Here is a 16,374-nt window from a genome sequence, read left to right as displayed (position 1 = left end):
TCAGTGAAGTTTAGTGACTTCCTTCAAGTCACATTATTAATGCATAACTGAGTTGCAACATCAACCTGTGTTCTTTTCACTACACTATCTTGTATCTCAAATGACAAAATGAAGAGCTTCAGAGAAATAAAAGTGCGATTAGTAGAGTGAAATGTCTATGACCCTAAGTAAAGAGGTTAAAATATTCCATGGGCAACAGAAGCCGAGAACATCAAAATTTCACATCTTAGTCAATCATTTTAACTCCCGTTTTATCAGCCTTTTATCACATCAGGGGAAATAAGCATTCTTATTAGTTTCTATTTTAAAGTTGTCAGGCACATTAAAAAGAAAGAAAGGTTTTCAGCAACTTTCTGGTCAGAGAGGTAATTTTCCAGGTCGGCAGTTAGTACCTAAGTGTGAATGCTATTTTGGTCTGACCTAAACATCAGCCCACCATCCATAAGTAACTGTCAGACACCTCTCCAAAGAATTTCCTGTGAAAAGATAGGCTTCACAGCAGTGTATGGGAGACATTTAACCTAGGATGGTTTTAGAAACTAATTTGTAGCGGAGAAACAATGCTTCCCAGTAGCACACTAACCAGAGCCCGCTGTTTCTTCTCGTTAGTTCACACATACCCCTCACTAATTTTCTTAGAACTCAGATTGTATTTCATTATTTAATGAGCACAAGGGACGCTATTTGGGTGATAAGCACACTAAAAACACAGACTTCACTGCTACACAACACAGCCACGTGACACAATTACACTTGTACCCCTTAAATTTACGCAAATAAAAGAAGTGCTGTTTCCAAGTGCTTTATGGAAACCACTGTCTCCTTAAAATGATCTTGCAAATAATATTTCTAAAGTTAAAAATACTTTTAGGAAATGCTGAATACTGCATTCATCTCTTGGAATCTGCAACATACATTCACATATTCAAGGTCCTGAGAAGTCCTGCAATAAACAAACTTGCTTAATTTTGTTTAATCTAGTATTTTCTAAGTAATATTTGAATAAGATGCATCATAAACTGTTTTCTTTCAGTGAATGGAAAAATTTGACAGAGAAACACGTTTGTAAACTAACTTTGAAAATACGTTATTGGAACATATTTCTTTCTCCATTTGGCCCTATTAGGATAAGTTGAGAAACCTAGGAATAAAAAGCAAATGTAGGCATGTCAAAAATATTAATAATAACAATAACTGTATTCTACCAATAATGGTTCCTTTTATTCACAGAATAGTATTAATTTTTCATCCTACCATATATTCTGTGTATAAACTTTTGTTCAGGTCCATGAAGCAAGCGCAACCACAGCCTTATTGTACATCCTAGAGCTAAGAATGTTTTCCACTTTTCTAAAAGATTGTAAAAAGAGGAAAAATAAAGAAGGAAAAAACAGGAAAAGACAAAAAATAAAAGGCAAAGAAAAGGAAGAATGCACATCATGGGCATTCAAACTCTACGTGTGACCCTCAAACCCTAAAATATTGACTCTCTGGTCCTTCATAGGAAATTTGCCCACTCCTGTTAATCTAAACCAAAAAGTTAACATAATTGAAGTTAAGAAAGATGTATCATTTGTTATAAATTATATAAAATACTTTTTAAAAAGAATAAGGTAATAGTTCATCTTTCATTTTAAAGATTACCCTTACTCCAGGCTGAATGCAGTGGCTCATGCCCATAATCCCAGCATTTTGGGAGGCAAAGGTGGGAAGACTGCTTGAGGCCAGGTGTTCAATACAAGCCTGGGCAACAAGGTGAGATCTCATCTCTACCAAAAATAAAAAATAAAAATAAAAATTAGCCAGGTACGACGGTGTGTACCTATAGTCCCAGCTACTCAGGAGGCTGAGGCAGAAGGGTCACTTGTGCCCAGGAATTAAAAGCTGCAGTGAGCTGTGAGTGTGCCACTGCACTCCAGCCTGGGCAACAGAGTGAGACACCAACTACAAAAGTTAAAAAAAAAATCAAGATTACTTCATGACATAATTTAAAATTTAATTACTCAAGTGAAAAGCATGACAATGAAAAGATAAGAAGGTTCAGGGAGCTCCTAAATTTGAGAGTCTAAACCCTCAAATTTAAATTCCATGTCAAGAGGCAACATTTCATAGGATGAAATAAAGATTAGCTTGAATTGACTCAAAATAACTCTGAAGTGTATACCAATTGAAGAATTTCTAACCTCCATAGAATCACTTACAATCTCATAGTCTATTATTTATAAAATAAGCAGATTGAAGTTACTGCTTCTTAGTTTAAGGAGAGAGTGTCACAATTATCCAGTAATTAAAATATGTGAGGTTTGCAAGCTGCAACTCTGCTTCACATTAACCAGGTCTTCTCCAAAAGTCACTGAATCTGGGATACTTTTTCAAAACACAAATCCCTTAGTTAGGTCCTCTCTCTTGAGATATGCCTTTTAGGTGTAAGGTGGGTCTTATAATTTGATAGACCTTCCAGGGACTTCTTTTTTGCTTCTCCCCTCCTCTTCTCTTCCTACTGCTGTGTAACAAACCACCCTAACATTTAATGACTTAAAACAACAGTGTAATATGCCCACTCTCTTTGGGTCTTTCATGCAGTTGTAGTCAGAATGGCATGTGAATATATGGTCATCTGAAGGCTTAATTGGGCTGGACATCTAAGATGGTTTATCTGCATGGATGGCAGTTGACTGGGAGCTCCTCTGGCACGACTGGCTAGAAAATCTACAAGTGGCCCCTCCGTGTTGCTTGGGCTTCTTACAGCATAGAGTTGGCATCCAAGCAGAAGCATCCAAAAGTCTCAAGTGGAATTTTCCGGAGACCTAGCCTCAGAAGTCCAGAATGTCACTCCTACAACATTCTATTGGTCAAGCAAGTCATTAAGGCCAACTCAGTTTTGAGAGGAGGGAATTAGGTTCCATTTCTTGATGTGAGGGGTAGCATAAGGGCACAGAGAGGGAAATAATTGTTACTTGTATCTTTGGATCTACCATGCTCCACAGCTAGATGGTGCCTGCTCATCTAAGAAGCTCCATCACTCCCAGTCTATAAAGAATAAAGGGATGGCATGTCCCCTTTTAATTTCTCACTGACAAGATATTGATGCCACTATTTCCAGTGGAAAAGTGGAAATTACAAACTATGGAGCACTATGATTTTTTTTTTTTTTTAAAAGAGGAGCTGCATTAGGATGGCTTAAGGTTGCAATTGCATTAGTTTTCTGTGGCAATTCCTTGTCAGGTAACTCAATGTGTTTTGTAACTTCATCAACCATGGGATATAGAGTCTGGATTGTACAGTGCAGGGTGTTTCCTTAATTCAAGATTGATATGATTCTGCAAGCACATACAACACACACAACAAGACAGTGTTCTTATTGGTGGGGCGTTTCCAGGACTTACGGGATTGAATGAAGGCAGCAGTTGGACAGACTGATTCATTGCTCGTGGAAATGTCTGAAAGCAACTCATCTGTGTAAATGTGTCTCTCCATTCATTTAGCCAGGCTCTATAGTTTCCCCTTAATGCTCTGTCTTTATATCTACAGCTATCCATATATTTTATTAATCAATGTATATGGAAGGAATGTTCTTACTCAAATAAGACTTGATCTAGCTGTTTGGACTGATCCTTACTCAAAGGATATTACGATGAGGGGCAGGTAGGGGAAAAGGAGGTCCATTCAGCAGGGCTTCACATTCACCAAAGATCTTACATTTAGATCTAGATGTTTTCTCCAAATGAAGATAGGCATATAGTCAGGAGGATACCCTGGTACAGATCAAAAAGATGTTTATTCCAGTACTGGACCCGAATTCATGATCAGACCATTACAAAACTTGTAATACATTACGATTTTTTTCAGCTAAAACTAAATCTTTCTACTGTCTGTGAATAGCACCATCATATTGTTACACATTTGTATGTACATATTAAAGCTGTAGAATTTTTTCCAAGATAAATACATCCAATTGGCCACAACATTTGAACTCTGTTTTGACCTTTTTTTTCCATCTTTCTTAATATGTAGAGCATCTCAAGAGTTGGCAGGCCTTGTCTTGGCTTTGAGAAGCCACATACCTCCCTCATCTACATTTTCTGGGGGGCCAGGACAGCGGTAAAAATGGCTGCTCTCTCTATCCAATACTGATTGCTCTCCTTAACTTACATATGTCACATAGGAAAGATTGATCATCTTAGCAGTAGGTGGAAGAAAGTCATTTTTGGGAAAACTGTTTCTTCTGAAAAAAGCCTTTGATATGTTGCAGTTGCATGGAATTTATTTATTTACTTTTTGAATATCAACCAAAGACATTTTTATTCTCCAAAATTATTGGTGACAAGTTTATCTATTTTGTGGTAAAGTTATATATCTAAGTTTTCTACTTATACGTAGTTAATCATTCAGACTCTGCAAGAAGCCAAAACAAAGTTGCATGGCATTTAGCTTTAAGCTTGTTTCCACATTCACGCAAAAGATGGAAGAGAACTTTAATAATTTTGTAGAAAAAAGGGGCAGAGGTCAGCTGAGCAGTGTGTATAGAGAAAGTTCAAGGAGAGAGATGACCCCTACACCTAAAGAGACTTGTTGCATTGTTCCCTGTATAAATCATTGTTAAAATGCTCACTTCAGTCAATTCTACATTACTAAGAAATATTTTTGTGTGAGTGTTCTTTTTGAGAACCTTAAAGAGGATAATGAAATGGCTGGCTATTTGAACCACATAAAGGAATAATGTGATTTGATGAGAGTGGGTGCCATAGTTTGAATGTGTTCCCCAAAGTTCATGTGTTGGATGCCCAGTGCAAACAGAATTGAGAAGGGAGAACTTTAAGAGGTGATTAGGTCCAGGGCTCTGCCCTCATGAATGGTTTTATGACATTATCTCTGGAGTGGGCTAGTTATTGTAGGAATAGGTTCCTGGTAAAAGGATGTATTTGGCCCACTTTTTTCTCTCTCACCTATATGATGCCTTCTACCATATTATGACACAGCAAGAAGGCCCTCACGGATGCAGCCGGTTGATCTTGGACTTCTCAGCCTCCAGAACATAAGCCAAATACATTTCTGTTTATTTTATGTTACTAATTCTGTGGCATTACATTAATACCACAACAAAAATGGGCTAAGACAGATGATTATACAGCAGGACCCCAGCAGTGCAGAAAATGAACAGCTGTGTTCTGGGCTGCTATAGCAAGAGCAATAGCCTTGATAATGGGAAAGAAGAGGCAGAGGTTTGCTGAGCCTAAAAGGCTTTTCATGACCGGGAAAAAAGTAGCCTGGGCTTTACCTTTGTCCCACCAATGCTAGGAAGCTTTGCCCAAGTCTCCTCTATGAGGAGACACAACCAGAGTGTGATTAGAACCACTCTTTAGTACCAGACAGATTAGAGCCCATAGTCTGCATCTTTCGCATGGTAGTAGTGAGACATTTGCCAAGTTCCTTAACTCTCTCTGCCTTGTTTCCCCCAGAGTGTATTGCAATTAATGGTACCCACCTTAAGGTGTTTCGATGAGACTTAAATGAAATGCATAAAACATCCCTGTTGGAGACCACACTTAGTAAGTGTTCAATACATGATAAATTTTACTGTTGTGTGTAACAGTATTACCATAACTATAAAAAATGTTCACACATTGGTTAAGGACGCTATAGGAGTACCATTTGTTTGGAGGGAACATCATGCTCTGGCAGTTCCACATTTGCCTGGAATTTGGCAGTAACAATTCAGAACAGAAATAGCTAAAGCAATAGACACAGGCTTGGTGATTTTTCAAAACTGATCTCAGTCTTGGAGACACAGTGTCCTCTGGAATTGGAACATAGACTCTGGATCAGAAAGCAAACATTACAACACAAATAAGTAAGACCTGTGTGGAACAGGGACCAAGGGAGGCTCCTAAGAGGAACAGAAGAGGAACAAATGGAATTGATGGGATTCAGAGTCAAGAAAATAAAAAATAAAAAAAATCCCAAACCTGGGGCTTAGAATTTGTTAGATCAGGTCTTCAAGAATCAGACTTTGAGGTCAGAATTTGTGGGCTCCCAAGACATACTGGTGAAGACATGGGGAAGAGAGACAGGGCAAGGAAAGGGCAGAAGCCAGGCAAGATCACAATATTAGAAACCCCAACCTTAGCCTGATCTCAGGGCAGCTCTGCAGCCTGGCTTGCACTAGGATTTTGCTTCTCTTGAGATAAGGAAACTAGCTTTTGTTACTCAGCACTGGTAAGTCATTGTCACTTTCCAGCTCTCACTCTATGCAGCAACCAGAAACAGAATGGAGAATACCTGCTGGAGGTCAGTTACCCTGACCAGAGCTGAGATATGACTACTCATGGCATAATATTCAGTTGGCACCCACCAGGATGATCAAACTAGTTGTTCTATTTAAATGCTTCTGTATAGCAACAGAGTGGTAAAGGACTATTGCCTTGAGCCCCCTGAATGCCTGATAAGAACCCTGCTGCCTCAAGCCCACCTCCAAGGCCCTTCAGATCTCCCTAAAGGCTGCTGGCTTCTTATCTGATTGTCCAGTGGCCAATCACAGAGACTGAAGGAGGTTCAGGATATCGCCTATGAATGGGGTTTTCTACATCATCATTGTTAAATTGCTAGTCTATCCTTTAATAAAATTGTATCCAGGTCCCTAAACTCTGCCTTTAAGGGGGTAAATTCCAAAGCATGATGACAGCAGCAAAGGCAGCACATTTTGGGATTTTTGTAGGTGAGTTTCTCTTCCTTATCTAGGAAACCTGGGACATTTTTAGTAATGTCCTTGGACTGATTTAGTAAAGTTTCTCAATGGCAACTGGGTTCACTTTTATCCAAACCCAGGTGTTTAATGGGAAACTTCAGAGAAACAGCCTGTGAATCACTCTTAAAGTGACACACTCTGAGAAGGTGGGGGTGGGGGAAAGGCAGTGTGTTACCATTTAGTACAATGCAGCTTATAACTATGTGAGTTCCAGTTTCTTGTGAATTCCATTGAGTAGCCTGTAATCACTGTTTTGACAAGCTAAATCTGTTTTTCATCCAAGTTGGCAAATAGAGCTGTTTCATAATACAGTGGGGAGGAGGACGCACCTATAAGGGGGTTATGGAATAACTAGAGATGCCCTGCTAAGATCTATGGGTTTAACTCTTTCCCCACGTCATTTGCCTCCTAGTCAAATTTCAGTGGAATATGAACAGGTCAGGGCCCTGTTCAGCCATGCTCAAGGAAAGATGAGGCATTTATTTCCGAATTAGTTCCTGGATTAGCTCTAACTGGTGTATGTGATAACATGTCTTCTGGTCTTTGGGATATATGACCAGGTGTGTGCGAGTATGTGAAGAGGTTGTCAAAGACTGAGTTTCTCCAGAACCCTAAAAAGTTGTGTCAGCAACATATTAAAAAGTTATCCCACAAAGCACTGGTTGAGATGTGGGGAATTGAGCCAAGGAAGGAAAAGGGTATATTGTTGAGTGGTAATCACTGTGGGCCATTGGGGTTGAATCCATCTGGGAAAGCCTGAGACCTGGTGTAGAGCATGTGCCTCAGGGTTGTCCCCAGCAGGGTGATGGCAGCATCTCTGTATAGACTGATGCTGTTTTATTCCTTATTTATCTGTCTTTTCAGGATAGACCTGTAAATTTGTTAATCTGCAGTTGCAAGGCCAAGAGTAGTGGCTCATGCCTGTAATCCCAGCACTTTGGGAGGCCGAGGTGGTTGGATCACCTAAGATCAGGAGATCCAGACCAGCCTCACCAACATGGTGAAACCGTGTCTCTACTAAAAATACAAAAATTAGCTGGGCATGGTGGCAGGCGCCTATAATCTCAGCTCCTCAAGAGGCTGAGCCAGGAGAATCGCCTGAACCCGGGAGGTAGAGTTTGCACTGAGCCAAGATCACACCATTGCACTCCAGCCTGGGCAATACAGTGAGACTCCATCTAAAAAAAAAAAAAAAAAGAAAGAAAGAAAGAAAAAAGAAAAAGAAAAGAAAGAATACTGCAGTTGCTTGGTAAGTTGGAACAAATGGGGTTACGTGTAAAGTCTTAGTTATAACTTGACATTCTAGAAAGTGGGCATTAAAATGGGCATCTCTTTAATTCTAAATACAGAAACATTGGGAAGTTTTCTGAACTGTTGCTTTCTATCGATATAGTCTTTAATTTTATCCTTCCATGAACAAATTTACAGCAGCCATTTTTACATTTCTGGGTTGATGTTCTTACTAATGGTTCTCCAGGATAGGACAAAAATGGAAAAACCCTTAGACATCTCCACAGATGTACCCAAGGTGAAGGAGAGATATAGGGAAGCAGGACAGCCTCTCCAAATTCCACAAACAAAAAACTAGAAGGGCAGTCTAAGAAACACCAATGAGCAGGGACTAAGAAAATGGAATCAGCAATCCTGTTGCTTTAAGCCAATGTAGGTGTATTAGTGAACTCTAGATTGCGGGTCGGAAGACTTTGTTTTGAGTCCATTGTTTACTCCGTCTACAGCAGTAACCGTGATCTACTCCTCATCTCTCCTGGCCTCAGTTTTAGGATGGAGATAAGGAAAAGGCTTCATTGTATGATCGCTTTTGGTGCCAATAATTCGGCACATTTATTGGCTTCTTTGCTTACATTTTTTCAGGGGGAAAGATAATTTTTCTTTTTGTTTTATATCCCCTTTTAACCCATTACCAAAGCAACATCGCAAACGTAGAAAACATATGAAAAATAGAAACAGGGAAAAAATATCCATATCCCTCTACTCTATTTTAGTGCGCCTCTTTCATTCTTTCTTATGAACACGGTTTTTACATAGTGAATATGATAGTTTGTATACATTTGCATATTTTTATACAGATGTGAGAAAGAGAACAGAAAAGAAGGGGATAGTTCTTTTCAAATACTTGAGAGTCTGCCATGTGGAAAAGATGACACACTTATTCTACGTAGATTCAAGGACTCAATAAGAAGAGCCAATATCAATTCTGTCTTGCTACAGGGAAAAAAAGATTCCTTTTCTGTGTCTCCAGACAGTGGTGGTGTTCCAAGGGGATGGAATAGGGAAATAGGGAAAATTTGAGATGTGCTAGGATGAGACGATGTCATTCCATTTTGAGAAAAATATTCTCAAGTTTTCACCATTTAAGGTTTCACAATTTAAGGTCATTTTCTGACATTCTGACTAGTGTCTTCCATCCATTGAAAACTCCTAGTAGCCATTTAGCCATTGCCACACTTCTAGGTTGATAATCTTACTAATGACTCTTCTAGAGAAGACACAAATGTGAAAACCTGAAGACACCTCCACAGCTGCGCCCAAGGCAAAGATGACACATAGGGAAACAGGACCTATTCATGGCCTCTTTAATTTCTAGTTCTTTAATATCTATTACCAGTGACTTTAAACTTCATTGACTTTGCCTTGTACATTTCTCTCAATAAGCCCAAACTGGTTTATTTCAATGCCTGTCATATGCTATTTCTGCAAAACATTCTATTCAGATCCATGATATTGATTCTCTTAGATTAATCACTGACGGTTTGGCTCAGTTCACCTGTGGGTGACGTAGGTGGCAAATGCAGCCAGGCATGTAATGTCACTTCCATTAAACATTGCTCTAAGAATAAATTTGAATTATTCTTGAGAAATGGGTAAAAACAAGACCTCTAATTTTTACAAGCTTTTTCCTATACCTTCTTTTTCTTTCTTTTTTACTTCAGTGCAGTTCTTGAAAATATCTTTTAGTGTGCCCAGGAGTTAAATTAATCATCAACTGGAAGCCAACTCTGTTCTGCTTGAAGAACCATCTAGAAGGGGACATTTGGGTATTCAACATCCTTGTAAGATGAGAGAAGCATAAGCAGGAGGAATTAAGTCCTCTCGACATATCATTGCAGAAGGCATTTAGCTAAAACATTTTGCTACCAAATTGCTTTTTAAAGGTTTTATTGAGATTTACAACTGAGAGACTTCAGATGGCAGAGGAAGGAAGACATTCAGGCATAATCTGGAATAGGCATGTTTAGGCAGGAGACCCATTTCTTACTGTGTCTGGTGTTTTAATTTCTGTCTATTGCAATAATTATTTCTTAATGATAGATAGGTCTTACTTCATTATGGTACCTTTAACTCTTTAAGTTCCATCTATTTGTTCAATTTCATTTGATCTTAAAACAAAAACTTTAACAGCTGGAAATAAAGACATAAACTCATTGAAAGAACAGGAGACTCTGAAAAATAATGGGGTTAATGAAGTCATAAGAATATTAATAAAATAACAGTAATGAGATGTGGTGTTGGGTCTTCTGCTGCAAAATTACATTTGTTTTGGTTTTGGTTTATTTTTTCTTTTTTAACTTTTATTTTAGATTCAGGGGTATATGTGCAAGTTTGTTATACAGGTAAATTGTGTGTCATGGGGGTTTGGTGTACAGATAATTTCATCACTCAGGTAATAAGTGTAGTACCCGCTAGATAGTTTTTCTTTCTCTTTTTTTTCTTTTTCTTGAGATGGAATCTCGCTCTGCCGCCCAGGCTGGAGTGCATTGGCACGATCTAGGCTCACTGCAAGCTCCGCCTCCCGGGTTCACGCCATTCTCGTGCCTCAGCCTCCCTAGTAGCTGGGACTACAGACGCCAACCACCACGCCCGGCTAATTTTTTGTATTTTTAGTAGAAACGGGGTTTCACCATGTTAGCCAAGATGGTCTCGATCTCCTGACCTCGTGATCCATCCGCCTCAGTCTCTCAAAGTGCTGGGATTACAGGCGTGAGCCAGTAACGGGTAGATGGTTTTTCTATCCTCACTGTACTCCAACCCTCCACTCTCAAGTAGGTCCTGGTGTCTGTTGTTCTCTTCTTTATGTCTATATGTACTCAAGGTTTAGCTCCCACTTATAAGTGAGAACATGTGCTATTTGATTTTTGTTCCGGTGTTAGTTCGCTTAGGGTAATAGCGTCCAGTTTCATCCATTTATTTTTTTGTTTCCTCTATGTCAGGTTGCAGATGGTTATACATATATTTCATCCTTTTATTTTTAAATAAATTATCTTTGAGTGTGAGGCAGTAGTAATTGAAATAAGGTAGACCAATACTGGTATATGACTTACTATTGCCTCTGGAGAGAGACAGTATAGTACTGTGGAAAAAGCATGAGACTCAAGACTAAAAATGGGCTCAAATATTAGCTCCATTTTCCTTGTATGTTTTCCCTTCAATGCAGAATCCTATTCACTTAATTCATCTAAGCCTCAAACTCTACTTCTTTTTAAATTCTCTCCAAGGTGACCCATAATTGTATATCAGTTGGCAATTCCTAATTGTCTGGAATGGGGACCAGTTGTCCTGTGGCTGCTAAGTAAAGTAGAATTTTCTAATATTTCATTAAAAAAGTGTCAAAGGAAGATGCTCATGAAGTATATAGTTACTGAATGCCTGTAAAAACTGAATATCAGTTTCAGTGTCTGTAAGGCATCTCTAGGTTGGTGATTGTATTCATGTCATTATTTTGTGTGGCTACTTTGTAGGTTCAATGATGTGGAACTTGCCTAAGCTCATTGTTTCTAAATAAAGTTGTAAAACAGAATCTCTGCTCTGCAGGACTTAGCTTCCCTCTATGTGTAGTGCCAGAGGTAGTTCTGAATTTGTAGGGTGGCACAAATCTTGGGATTCCATGGTAGATAAGTATGCCATTCTTATTTTTTTTCTTTTAATGATTTTCCCTCAGCTTTTATAAACATTTTATTTTGAGATAATTGTAGATTCACATGCAGTTGTAAGAAATAATACAGAGAGATACCCTGTACTCTTTATTCAGTTTTAGCCGTTCTTGTCACTTATCTCTTCCTTAGAAGTTCTAGAATAATCTTTTCTATATCTCCAAGAAACTTGCTGTGATTTTGCTAGCAATTGCATTAAACCTGTAAATTTGAAGAGAACTGACATCATTGGTATGTGGAGTCTTCCAATCCACCAACATGGTATTTTCACCTATCTACATTTTTGCTTATTTCTTTCATTAGCATTATGTAGTTTTCAGCAAATAAGTCCTGTGAATATTTTCGTAGATTTACACCTAAGTAGTTTAGTTTTTGAGTGACTGTAAACGGTATTTATTTAATTTTGGTTCCCAAATGTACATTTTTGGTACATAGAATTACAATTGAGTTTTCTATGTTTACTTTGCAAGCTTTGTGAACTCATTTATCAGTTGTAGGAGTGTTTTTGTAGATTCCTTTAGACTTTCTACATAGACAATTATATTATCCGAAAATAAAAGTCATCTTATTTGTTTTCTTTCTGATCTATATGCCATTGATTGGTTGATCAATTGATTGATTGATCTATATGTGCCTTATTGACCTGGCTAAAATTTCCAGTGCTTTGTTGAATGAAAGTGATGAGAAGACATCCTTGCCTTCTTCTCCATCTTAGAGAATAAACATTCAGTTTTTCGCTATGAATCATAATGCTATCCATGGTTTTTTTGTAGAGGTACTTAATTGAAGAGTCTCCCCTTTTGCTTATTCGACTAATAATTTTATTATGAATAGGTATTGAATTTTTAAAAATACTTTTTCTTCATTGATTGATGCAATCATGTAATTTTTCTCCTTTAGCCTGTTAACATGATGGGATATATGAATTTTTAAATACTAAACCAGGCTTGCATCCCTGAAATGAACTCTATTTGCTTATAGCACATACTTACTTTTATATATTGCTGAATTCTATTTACTAATTTTTGTTTGTTTGCTTGTTTGTTTGAGATGGAGTCTTGCTCTGTCGCCCAGGCTGGAGGCCAGTGGTGCAATCTCAGCTCACTGCAGCCTCTGCCTCCCAGGTTCAGGCAATTCTTCTGCCTCAGCCTCTTGAGTATCTGGGATTACAGGTGCCCACCACCATGCCCAGCTAAGTTTTGTATTTTTGGTAGAGATGGGGTTTCACCATATTGGCCAGGCTGGTCTCAAACTCCTGACCTCAGGTGATCTACCCACCTCAGCCTCCCAACATGCTGGGATTATAGTCGTGAGCCACCGCGCCCGACCATCTGTAATTCTGAGGGATAGTGAACTATTGTTTTCCATTTCTGTACTATCTTTGTTTTGCTATCAGGGTAATAGAGCTTCATAATATAAATTGAAAAGTGTTATTTTCTCTTCTATTTATCTGGAAAAGATTGTATAGAATTGGTATTGATTATTCTTTCAATGTTTGTTCTTGTTACTTCTGAGCTGAAGTGGGATTTCCATTTCTCCTCATGGTTTCTACTGATACCACAGTAGGTACCATCCTCATTTTGTATGGTATTAAAGACAAAATATACAAAAATTCCTTCTTGAATATACTGGTACTGCTTCCTGGACTAGATATGATTTTATAAGCCTGATTCTTCAGAGTGGACGGAAAAAGATAGTGATGATTATCAAGTAATTCTCATTGGTATCTTGATGTTTAAATCAAGTGGTCAAGTGACTTTATCTTTTCCTTTTTTTTTTCTTTTTTGAGAAAGATTGTGCAGTGGTATAGTCTCAGCTCACTGTAGCCTCCACCTCCCAGGCTCAAACAATCCTCCCACTTCAGCCTCCTGAGTAGCTGGGATAGGTGCTTGCTCCTGGATAATTTGTATATCCAGGTGCACTCCTGGATAATTTATTTTTATTTTTGTGTTTTTGTGGAGATGAAGTCTCACTATGTTTCCCAGGATGGTTTCAAACTCCTGGGCTCAAGTGATCCTCCCTCTTTGGCCTCCCAAAGTTCTGGGATTATTGGCCTGATTTTTATCCTGATGCTGAAGAGGATGTTTGTAAACTGGTGACTTCGGCAATTTGGCACTAGTTTAGTAGAGCTTAGCAGTAGGTAACATTTTAAATCATGCCCCCACAAGGAGCAAGGTGGCATCCTTAACAAATCGTTCATAGGCAAAAAGACAAATAGAATTGGCAAATCCTTTCATGATATCCCTTCCCAGTTAAGATTCATTGAATTGTAATGGATTAATTACTGATCATTCTGCCCCGTATCAGAGTCTTTACATCTCAGTCCCCTGCACACGATAGGTTTCTGTAGGCAATGGTCATGTCTGACTCACTCCTAGCCCTAGTTTTTAGCATAGAAAAACAATAGTGTTTGCTCTATGTGAGTTATGGTCCAATTCCTGAACCATATGCATGAATCTAGCTCATTTCATACTCTCATAGCCACAGATGTGACCTAAGTCCTAGCTGACCATCTGTAAATATCTATCACTGATCACAAACGAAGGTTGGAGAGGGAGCAGATTAAAGTTGTGTCAGGCAAGGAATAAGAGCAGGGGCTGCCTCAAACCAGTCATGAGATCTTGGAGAAGTTACTTTATGCTGCTGAGCCTCAGTTTCTTCATCTATAAAATGTGGATGTTAGCAGCATCCATACACCTTATAAAATTTTTCTAATATAATGAATTGTTTTACATAAAATTCCTGATGCTGTGCTCATTGCATAGTAGGCAGTGTTTCCTTTTTTTATTTTTTTTTATTTTTTAAGTATTTGGTGAAAATTCAAGCTCACCTTTTGTAGTAGGCAGCCTCTACAGCTTCACTCACATGGGACCCGGTGATTCCTGCCTCCTGTTATCCACACTTTGAGTAATCTCCTCTCTGTGAATGTGAACTAAACCTGGTGACTCACTTTAAATACACAGAATACAGCAACAACGATGGCCCTCATTTCCGAGGTCATGCTACAGAAAGATAATGACTTCCACCTTGTTCGCTCCCCCTTACCCTCTCACTTGCTTGCTCTGAGGGAATTCAGTGCCATGCTGGAGCTGTCCTATGGACAGGTCCAGTTAGCAAGGAGCTGAGGGTGGCCTCTGGTCAAAATCCAGCTTGTAGTCCAACATCATGAGAAGCACTGAATCTTGTCAACAGTCAGTTGAGTGAGCTTGGAAGTAATTCCTCCTTCCCTTGAGCCTTGAGCTGCCTGCAGCCCCTGCCAACCTCTTGATTGCAGCCTGTGAGAGACCACAAACTGGAGCACCTACTAAACCATACCCAGACTTCTGACTCACAAAGTGTCTGTTGTTTTAAGCCATTAAATTGTGGGGCAATTTGTTCCATGGCATAGATTAATATAGTATTGCAAAAAAGACTAGGATGTAAGACCTATTGGTGCTAGCTCATAAAATATTTATATTCAGAAAGCTGCCCATTATGGCCATGTTTGTACGTTTAGCCATGGGACAACTATGGACGGTAAAGACATGTGCCTCCTGTGCGGTGCCCCCAATCTGATACCCCCACCTGATGTTTACCTGGTTGAACACAATTTATAATAAGCACAATATCTAAGGCTGAACAGCAACGTGATGGTGATGGGGTGGGGGGCAGAGATAGGAAGGAAAAAGAATTAGAACTGACATTTTATGTCTTTTAAAAAATCTGACCTTTTGGAAATATCACTGTGTACATTTAAAATATTAATAAAGGCTCTTGCTGTTAGTAGGCAAAAGGGGTTGTTGTCATGTGTGACCTTTCATTGAAGTAAAAGAAAATTGACAGTTTTATTAGCAGTGGAATATCACATGAGCAAATGCAAAGGAGGAAGAAAAGCTGCCACAGTATAATTAGTTACATAAGCTGAATATTGTAAGCAGCTGAGATTTTAGACAAGGGAAGCCTAAATGTGACTTTTGAGCTTCCTCCACTGAAGCCAGTGTTAGTTATGGCTAGATTGGGTAAGCACTATTCATAGACTGTTCTTTTTGCAAGGATTATTTATGGATGTTTATGTTTCCTTTTTTAAAAAAATTTCAGCCAAGACATTTTCCCCAAGAAAAATCATGTATAAAAGCCTCTAATCCCCTATCCACAGCTATTCATTTATGTATTTATTCAACAGATATTTGCTAAGCACTCGCAATGTGCTTGACATGTTTCTAGGCTCAGAGGAATCAATAATGAATACAAGAGCAAGGTCCTTGCCCTTGGGGAGCGTATATTTCAGTGAGAAAGATGGAAAATAAACAAGCACATAAACGTATATCACTATTACGTTGAAAAACCAAGATCTAGAAGGAAGAATCACAAAATAACTCTATTCTTACTCTTCACAACTTTCCCAAATGGTGTGATATTAGTTTGCATCATTTCCTGGATGAAATGCTGGTCCAACCCCAAAACGTCTTTAATTTATATCATAACTCAGACTACAACAATTCTCTAATCACTTCACAGCACTAAACAGTTTCATTTCAGAAATGAAAGTACCCAACCCATGGACTAATCAAAACTCTTAACTACTTCAACTACAGCTAAAGCTTCTCACGTCACCAACTGAGAGAAGCCTGTAACAGGGAAAAGGGATTGTAGACAACTGTTGATTTGTTTTCTTATCTTGTGCTTCTCTTTTCCTCCTCC

This window comes from Colobus angolensis, unplaced genomic scaffold (assembly GCF_000951035.1).
Source record: "Colobus angolensis palliatus isolate OR3802 unplaced genomic scaffold, Cang.pa_1.0 Scaffold285, whole genome shotgun sequence".
NCBI lineage: Eukaryota > Metazoa > Chordata > Mammalia > Primates > Cercopithecidae > Colobus > Colobus angolensis.
Note: the sequence above shows the minus strand (reverse complement) of the source record.